A 10,431-nucleotide genomic window follows, 5' to 3' on the forward strand; every position below is an offset into this window, starting at 1 on the left:
GCTCATTAAGTGGCTATGGAAGTTGACAGGGCTAGAGGGTACTCGAGTTAGTTGGAGTTTTGCTGTTGTATCCATGTAGCCTGCTCTATTGAATTCCTTCGGTGTGTCACTATTCACCCTTTGACTCCTTGTACTTCCCGGCCATTACAATGGCTAAATAACAATTCAATGTACCAGTCAGGACGCAACCTCCTTAACCGAGTATACATACATAAAATGATCTTTGTAGCCGCAGCATAGGCGCAATCTCCTGCGTTAGGAAGGATCAAGTGCACATTCTATTTTTTAAAGGTATTTTCTTTATTCCAGTGTTCATATAAAACCAGCTGCTGTATAGTAAGCAACAATCCTTTGTTTTCTTTGTATCCACCTCCGTCAGAGATCTCCACACCGAAGTGACACAAGCTGTGCAGGAAATACATAAATCTAAGATGAAAAATATAAAGAAGCAACCGTGGGCTAAGGCTTTAGGTCCAATTTTTGCAACCCAACTGACCATTTCTGCCATCCTTACAAAAAAATCCTATTTCTGAAATTGCATCACGGCCTCGAGAAGAGGGCATCCATATTTATAAGACCTTCTTCATGACAAGAGTCACTCGGAAGGTAAAGGCAGGGCCAGAAACGAGAGGAGCCTTGGACAAAAGGTCAACCCGGTCTAAATCCTTTATTCCAAAATGTTCCACTACAGTACTGACACCTAAGATCACCATACGAGAACAATAAGTCCTGTGTATAAAATCTCATAAAGCCCTGTTAATCTTCAAGAACAATGAGCAATCCCAAAGCACACTATGAATATGATGAATAACTCGGCGTTCCCGAAGAAATGCCCAAATTACCATCTAAATGACACTGTAGTGGTAATTATGATGGTAACAATAGCAGCTGTGATCAATGAGATAATACTTCCAATTATAAACATGACATCTCGTGGAAAAATAATGGGGATCATGTACTGCAGTCGGCTGTTATGATGTCCTTTGTGGATCGGATAATTAGAAAAATGCTTGGGTCAATGACAATGCAGAGGACAAATCAGTATATAGACACGACCAAAAAAAAAGGGGGCCGACAAAAGATTAAACTGCAGCTATTGTCGTTGCGTCGACCTGTGGGTGATGTGTAATGGCGGCATGAGCGACACAGCCAAAGGGAATTCCTATAAATGTTTCACATAAAACTTTAACTGGCAGTTTCTCGAGGCGATCTGTGTCAGTCAAACTCTCCTGCTCTAACGCCATCGGATCGCGGGGCCCAATCGCGGTGGCCGTGCCCGAGGTTGCCGCTCTGCAGAGGGGGAAAGGGTGATTGACTCAAGCCCACGAGCGAGAGCTGTAACCTGAGCCTGCTCACCTCTTTAGGAGGGGGAAAGGGGGGGGGGGGTATTCGGCAGCAGGCCCGATAACGCAGGCGAACCACTCAATAGCTTTGTCTGGCTGGCTACTATTCAGGCCTGTGAATCCTGTCCGACTCAATCCGCTGCTATTGTTACAGTGAGAATGCCACAGCAGCTTTGTGACAGGCTGCAGAGTTATACGGCCATTCTTCCTCTCTCTCTCTCTCTCACTCCTACTCTCCCTCTCTTTTTATACTTCTTCCTGTGCCGAAACCCTCTCATTCTCTTGCAGCGTGATGACTCTCTTCCCATCCTCAGAGGTCCTCAATTAAAAATGTCTTTGGTGTCCCGCTCCTCCTCTTCTCCTCTCCTCTCGCGCTGCCACCTGTTCGCCACATTCTCCTCGCAGCCCTGTCACTCTGCCGTGGACTTTGTGTGTCAAATCACTTTGCTGCTCTTATGTTTCACCGAGCAGGAACATTGACGGGAGACATGGAAGTCCACTTACCCAGACATGAGCAATGAGCAGCCTAGGGGCACAAACGGAACCCATCAGCTTCATAACATGTCTCCTGGGTGGGGTTTGAAACTACAGCAAAGAGAGTCCATAAACACTGCAACATGGTTCACTGCTGCGGCTTGTTAAAGTCGTGGCTAGTCAGTTTGTAGTCGGGCATCTTTAAAGAAACAAGCTGGTCAGATTTGAATGTCAAAATAAACTCTTTTGGACAGCGTGAATCATAAATTTGGGCATTTAGGCATCTTTCTTTTTTGAGATCTTGTACATTCACTATGTTGAGAAAAACAAGCAAAGAAAATAAATGATGAGAAACTATGGCTGTTATAAAACAAGAAGGAAAAATGGGTAGTTTTGATATTTGAAAACAGATTCCTTATACTAACGTTAGCCTTATTGGTAACAGACATGGCAAATATCAACCAATAACAATCTGAGACTTGGCAGGTGAGTTTTTGTGTGAGAAGCTACAAGAATCTAATTTTACACTATGGCTGATGCTTCTTCGAACATGTGTTCTCCTCTGCATATAAAAAAATAATAATCTCTATCCCCACAATCCTCCTTTTAACCAAGTTTTACCATCCAGATGAGAACACAAAAAAGACTTGGACACACAGGCATACTGTGCCATTAGGTGGCGACAGAGTCTACATGTGACCTAGTGGTGCTAACCAAACATAGATAAAGTGTTTTATAGCCGACACTGATGTTTTTTCTGTTTTATGCTCAGAAAACAAAGCAGCAGGGCATTTTCAAAGTGAGTTGAGATGTCTTAATTTCCCAAAAGCTCCTTTTTACACAACTTTTGAAAACCTTCACTTTGAAATGCTTTTTAGGTTTAGTGACTTAATTTGCCGTTTGCGTGTGAATGATGGGCCCAAATACACAGAGGAAAAGGTTCCTTTTACCAAATATCTACTTTAGTGTGTATTAAGCAACAAATTGATCAGATTGGAAATATTTCAATTTAACACAGCCACATTTATAGCAGGCCCCTAAGGGGACACAGTGTGGCGCTCTGCAGTCTGGTGCAATCAACTTGAGCACCTTGTTTACACACTCTGTTTATACCAGGAGGCTTTATGGTGAGTGCTGTGGTGCAGGGTGATAACCATCTGATCATCTCAGTACCGGCCCTGAGTATGTTGGATGGCTAACCTCATGTAAATCTAGACCACCTGTCAGTACACAGTATAAGCGTGTGGTAGCCATTTTTAAATATTTAAGACCTGATGAAGATGCAAATTACACTAATCGTGGGCCATTTTAATACGTTAAGAGGTTTACAGGTGCACCGAGGACACAGATTAATATCTTTGGATCAGATTGAATACAATTTATGTCTCCCCCCCCCACCCCCCCTAATTTTTCATCTCTTAAGAAATCTGAATTCACCATTCTCCTCCCCCCCTACATTTAAAGTGAGCTTTCGGCTGACGTGTTACTTTTCAGAATATCTGTTCGGAAGATATAATTCTGTGTTTATATTGGAGTTGTACAGGAAGTCAAAACCGTATAGTTGCAGGACTTCAGAGAGCGCCGATGCAGCACCGGATGGCACCCATCAAATTTTGTGAACCACCTGAAGTTGGCACTCGGTCAAACAGGTGAGATAACGCAGAGTGCGACAGAGTGCTGCGAGCCGGGTGAGCGTGGATGGAGAAAGTGGAACGCGTTGCAGACCCGACACTTTGGTATGCGCGGCCGCAGATCTGTCCGAGCACTTCTTCTCGACCTCTCCTCCTCTTCAGCCGCCGGCATTATCATTCAGTCTCGCTGGAGTCGATAATGCCGAGACAACATCCCTCAGGCTGAAATCATCTGTTTGATATGCGCTCGGAGGCCTTTGTGTCTCATCACATTATCAGGCTGACGTTCAGTGCTGCTTTTTAGGAGAACGCGTCACGTCCCCGTTCCCGTCCCGTCCCTTACCCTCATCTCTCCAGCACACCCTGAAAGTAAACAACAACACCCTGTCCTCCATCTTCTCTCCCCGTATCCCTCCATGTCCCGCATGCATTTATCCACCCGATTCGTGTGCCATCTGAAGGGCCATCTGAAAAATGTAATTTGTGTTTTTACCTGGCGTCTCACTCGGGCTGCACCTTGCCACTTCTTGTTTGTGTCAACCCCCTCCCTTCTTTATGTCTTGGCATTGAACATTAGCACTCATCACTTTGTGGGGTTTGCATTAATCTTGCTGTGGCGGTGATTGGCGGACAATCCTCTGAACCCTTTATGGCAAACCTGTAATAGACCCAATTAAAGCTTGTCCTGGCGCATGTAGCTCTCCTGCACAAGACTCTTACCAGAACCCATTTCTCTCTCTCTTCTTCCTGACACCTGCTCTCTTTTAATACCTACATGCACTCCCTGTATCAGTACGTCTCCTTTCCATCCTCACACCCCTTACCCCGAACTCTTTGGAGATGTAATTGAGGCAGTGCTTGGGAAAGGCCTGGCAGTGAATCTGCAGAAAGATGTGAGGAAGTGAGCGAGAGGAGGCGTCCGACCCGCCGCTGGCCTCCGCTGGCACAGAGACTAACCTCCTCCTCAGCCATTCCAAAATCCCCCGCACGACTTAGGTGATTAAATTAGTAAGTTCGACAGTGTTTGTGTTTTTGATGCACAGCAGCGTTATGCTCTTAAGGTATTGCGCCATGGCCACGACTTTTTATTCATTGCACTACATCACATTTATTTCCCCTGCTGTTTTGTCTCACCTTGGTTGGAGCTTTCAGGGATGAGGACATTGCATCTTTTTTTCCATACTCATTTGAATGCAATAGCTGAAGTGAGGGCAATCTAATCAGATGTTTTTTTAATCTCATTTGCTGTTTTTAATTAGCATCATGACTATTGATGACTTACATTGGATCTCTGAGTCTATAATTACATCTGTTAATGTTAAGTAATCAGAAGTAAATGCACTGGACATTTTGAAAGACATGCGGCAGAATGTAACAACATTTACATGTGGCTGTCAAGGTGATCAATTGATCTGTGCAACACCACTGTAGCAACACTTAACACTTGTCATTTATGAGGAGGAGGAGACGCAGGGAGACGCAGGGAGAAAGAGATACAGTGATACAGGAAGACGAGAGTAAAAGCACAGACGCAGGTTAAGAGAGAAGAACCTAATAAAGATATGCAGATGTGGAACTATGCCATTGGCTCTTTGTCTAAACTCATCGTACCCTTGGCTGTCCCCGAAATTAAAGATCATTTTTAATCACTTTGATAATGGAAGCCTCTTTTTTTGTGAAGAGGAAACTCTGATAGATATAAGAGTTTATGGGAGCTGACAAGGGACATTGCATTGAGGGCATTAGAACTGGCAGCTTGTCAAACAGCCCACTGGAAAAAAAAAGAGAGAGCAGCAAGTCAGGAGAGGAATACAAAGACGGAGGGAGGGAGCGATGGAGAGACAGAGGGAGAGAGGGCAACGGAGGCAGTGGGAGGAAGAGAGCGCTTCTTAAGGTAAACCGACAGGTCATCAGACGGGACGAGTTTCCACCTTACCTTCTTCCTGCACTTTATCCTCCGCCTCCTCATCTTCCCATTGTCCATTAATTACAGTGTAGGACACAAGAGGGGTGCAGAGTGCTCTCATTAAGGAACAACAAATAGCCGGGACACCCAAAACTTAATTACCCGGTGACCGGAGATTGTTCTGTGGTAGTGCCGAAGAGATTCTCTACCTCTAAATAAGATCTTTGCCCTCAGAGAGGAGATTGAAGCGACTTTAAAGCCACGGAAAAAGGACCTGAAGGAAATTAATTAAACTGCTCCGTGCCATTTGCTATTCATACACATGACCTCTTTAAACCTATTATTGTCCTGAATATTTTTCCTGATAACGAAGACAAAGGAGTTTTCCCAATTTGTTCCAAATGTTGGTGTGAGTGCGTGTTTATTTTATGATTTTTAACAACTGACTTCCCTTATGGCGTCTGCCTGATTCAATTAATGGCATTCATTTCCCTCGCCGCTCCGCACGAGCTCTGAACTGATGACGCTCCTCAACATCTCGCCAATTGTTCCACGGTCCTTTAATTCTGGCTCACTCTATTCCGTCCCCGTCCCCTCTTTAATGTCATGTATTTATCACTGTAATCACCGGGGTCCTTTATCTGCGAGCAGAATAACCGATCACTCTGGGCCTTAATCTACACAGAACCCCACTGTCGAGCCGCGCGGGGTGCCACTTTTATGATTATCTTAATTAAAGTCTAAGTCATTGGGAAATGTGCACAAACAAGCAATAACAACATGACCTCCCACCCAGGCGGCAGCCACTTCTACAGCAAGTCACTGCTGCGCATCCCCCCCCCCCCCCCCCAGCGGCAATCAGATATTCCAGTCAGAACGCGGCCTCATAAGAAGGAAGAAAAAGAGCCAATAGGAGGATAAAATTGTCGATGCCATACTCCAGATGGAATGTTGCCCACGCCTTTGGCTTTGGTCAATAGCTGTCAATATTTTTTAATCTCTCGCAACGACTTGGAAGGCGCGTATCGAAAAGCGTTTTCGGTATGCAAATCAGGAGCGCCGTTGTCATCCAAGATGGATGGGCCCGAGAGATGGGCTGAGCGATGTCGGAGAGAAATGGGGTGCAGTGGAATTTGTCTCACCCCTGCTCACCCTTCCCCCGGCCCTCCCACTTCTCCCTGCCTTCTTCAGCGTAACGTTATCACTTTCCCTTCGCCTGTACCTGCGTTAACTCGTTTCAGATTCCTTCCAATAAAATCCGCCCTACTGTTGTCCTCCATTTACCGGCTCTTTTGTTGGTGTGTGACCGCTTCCCCCGCCCCCCCCCCCCTTCCTCTTTTTCTTTACATCTGGCTCTCTGCGTGTTCACAGGTTTACACAGCCGAGCTCTGTCCTTTTCCCTCTCTTCCCCACCAGGCCACAGGCAGGTCATTCCCTTTTTTTTACAGCCCACAGAATAGCCTCCCTTCTCAGAAAAGAAAGGGCTCCCTAATTTGTGGGTGGTGCTTTTTTTATTTAATTACCTGGGAGGAAGTATATTCTGCCGTTGCTGCAGAAAGCTTCCCCTTTTTCTCAGAGTTCCCATTTCCTCATTACCGGTCTGCTGTAATTTACAACATTGCGCTAATTCACACCCCGTAATTCGATGAACCCCAAATTAACCTGGCCGGCAACTATTTTCCCCATTAGCTCGTTTTTCGCTCCCCACTCCATTGTCTCCATAATTAAGATACATCAATGTCCATGAGCTGGATCTAACGCTGTCAGCGGGCGGAGGAGCCGGTGTCATTCTGTGTCTGGGTTCACTGGAGCACAGCAGCCCCATATTAAGGACAGAGATGACGGGTGAATTACAGCCGATTAAGATCTGGTAATCACATCTCCCGCCTATAATGCTGTCACACTATGGTGCCAGCCTCATCTACCTAGGGCAAGAGGATGGCTTGTTGGGGGGAGGGAGTAGCTCATTGTACTACATAGAACTGCACTTTAGAATGTCTTCCCCCTTAATTTTTAATCCACCCACTGTACATTGTGTTATTAGAGGACGTTCCCTTCCTCGTTTCCTGCCACATCCGGCTGAGCCCAGGTGTAATTTTGTTTTTTTTCAGTGGGTTAAGTAGCTCCACCAGTATAATGTGCACATCATGCCATTTAAGTGATTTGTCATGCAATCAGTGGCGGTTGTTGAGAACATAAAACAACCAGGACTGAGACTATTAGAGCACTTTAACATGCGTGGGTAAGCGCGGCTTTGAATGCAGCGTGCCACATGGCCACACTTGTGTCGGCGCTTTGATCCAGACACTGACCATAATTGATCTTCTTTGAGAAGTTGTCAAGTGGCTCTCATTCGACAAGTCCAGTTGTTCCACTCCCTGCTTCTCTGTGATAGTGGGCATTACTCATATCGCTGCTGCCAGCTTGAATTGGACATTAGTGAGTGGAGGCCAGTTCGGTTGTATCAGGTACGCGCACGCACACACACACACACACACACACACACACACACACACAAACAGCGAATAATACACTTGTTTTTATCTCTTCCTGTCAGTAATCCTCAGCACTGTCTACGCATTGCACTTTATGTGAAAACCAAGGCCTTCAGTCTCTTCAGTGTTGATGGCCGGTTGACACTGAACCACTTCCCTCCTCCTGAGAATCAAACATCACGGGATGCACTCCACAGTGTAAGAGCGGGAACCTTTAAGCCTTGATATATGATCTTTTCTCCGAATACAAAATGATTCGGTCCATTGGAATCGTTTAGCTTTGGTGACGCCAAATGCAAACCGATTCAGAGTAAAAAGAAATTCGCACATGGGTAAATCCCTGAAAGGGTCGTGTTTTATTTGATATTTCTCCAGATAGACATCTTATCTAAAAATCACATTTGATGCTTTGGCAATTTGTGTTTCTCATACGGGAGTCATGACAGATACAGAGGAGCTCTGCATCAGTTTATCTCATTTGTCTGGATCTTTTTGGGATCCTCTCGTTTATACTATAGTCTCAAGTAATCATGACTGTTAATCTTGCTGACTCCAAGACATCTTATCAGGTCATCTCCTATCTATTTCAGCAGATAATGTTCAGTTAAAAAAGTGTCATATCCCTTTGTGGGTGCTACTCAATAGAACATATACATCTGTATTTGGGAGGTATCCTTTCCCAAAGATTTTAATAGGTTTTCCATTTGATGCGGTCCATTACAATTACTGGAGAATGATCTTAAGTAGCCCCAAAAGACAAAATCTAAATGGAGGTCTTAAATTAGGCAAATGGGAGTGCAAGTTAAATGGTTCTTGACCTCTCACTAGCCATTATCCACACCCAGGCTGGCACGCCACTAAAATCCATCCTTGACCCTGCACACCCTCCTCGCTCTCTCCTCTCATCCCCCCCCTCACTCCTCAACACCCGCTCCCTGAGAAGAACATCGTTTGCCCTGTGGATGACCACTTCACAGCTCGCCTGTCTCCTTTCTCACCGATTCAAGAGCAAACCATGTTCTAATGATTGTTTTCGGTTGCTGAAATAATTTATCGGCTGGTGTCAGGTTCAGCTGTGCCTTTTTCACTCCCCACCCCCCTCCAAGCCGATTGGCTGCCTGTCAGGTTTATTGATTAGAACACCTTCTATCAAAAGGGGCAGCCTGATAGTTTGAGCAATCAATCAGAGGTCGGGGGTCAAAACGAAATAACCATGGGTATATGAGATTAGGAAAGAGACCTAAAGGGTGTACTACCCCGATGGGCTTTGCTGAGGCAGGAACAGGGTAGGAGTGAGGGCGTCTGGGTCAGCAGGGCAATCAGATTACTAAGAAACTTCCATTGTCGACATTATGTCCGGATCAGGTCTCACTGGGATTATTGGCTCCGGGACAAATGTTGCTAGGCTGCATTTAGTACCTCTTTACGGCTGTGAGTGCTTCTTTCCTCTTTGTCTGCTGCACGAGTATCTGCCAAGGATCTAAGTGTGAGGAAGTACCGTGAGGTATCTATTTATTTCAATGTTCAGTGATCCCTTTTGAGGCAGATAGAGCCAACAACAAAAGTGAGCTGAGATCCTTTTAAAACACCAAGCAAATGCATACATCTCACTAGATGGCACTGTTCCCACTTTCCCTAAGCAGATCATCCTTACAGTCTCACCTTGTGCTGGATTTTTCTCATCCAAGCAAATCTTACGTGGAACCGCAGAGCAAGGTGGATCGGATGTTTGCAGGTTTGCTTGCAAAATGCTTGATTCGTTTTTATCAGATCTGTGGGATGTGCCTGCAGAATTTAGGGCTTTAAAGAAAATCTTTTCATTTCCATAAAAATAAAGCCAGCGACGTCCCTCAGAGGACACGGACCTTTGACTTTTTTTGAAAATGGGGGAAGAGATTAACTTCACTTAAATAACTTGTTTTGCGACCTCACAACAAAACCTCATATTTTTTTAATTCGTTCACAGCACCAATGTCACGTTGGCACGCTGAGAGTCATCAGATGCAATCCAAACAATCTGCTCTGTGATGACACGACAGCAGCCGAGAGAGGCCCGAGGTAAAACAGAGGGAAGAGTAAAGGAAACTCGGAGCTTGAAGCGAGAGGGAGGCTGGGCCGGTGATCAGTGTTTATGTCACCAACAACCTTCTGCTGCTCCCGCCATCATGGGGGGACTCGCTATCTGCATGGCTGCAAGGCACGGGGAGTGAGAGAGCAAACAATGCCCACCGCGGCGCTCTCTCATGTTTGTGCAGCACGACGCACCCGCTCTGCACTCGTGGGCCACGCGAGAGAGATAAAGAGCAGGAGATGACATATTCACAGGTACATCTCCCAACACAGACACACCAGGTGACTTTCCATTTCTATTTATTTTCACCATAGCCAGCATCCGTCAGCCACACTCTTGAGGGCTTTCGGAGATGCATAAGCCGGTCATGTTCACTTGAATTCATAAGCACTACAGAAATCCAATTTCCCTCTCCAGATCCATACCGCTAGTGCGTTGCGGAGCGAGAGGCTTAGAAACTTAAAATATTATTTCCCCCGAAAAAGTTGTGGAAAGTGTTGGTGGATTAAGC

This window comes from Pleuronectes platessa, chromosome 18, assembly GCF_947347685.1.
Source record: "Pleuronectes platessa chromosome 18, fPlePla1.1, whole genome shotgun sequence".
Lineage (NCBI taxonomy): Eukaryota > Metazoa > Chordata > Actinopteri > Pleuronectiformes > Pleuronectidae > Pleuronectes > Pleuronectes platessa.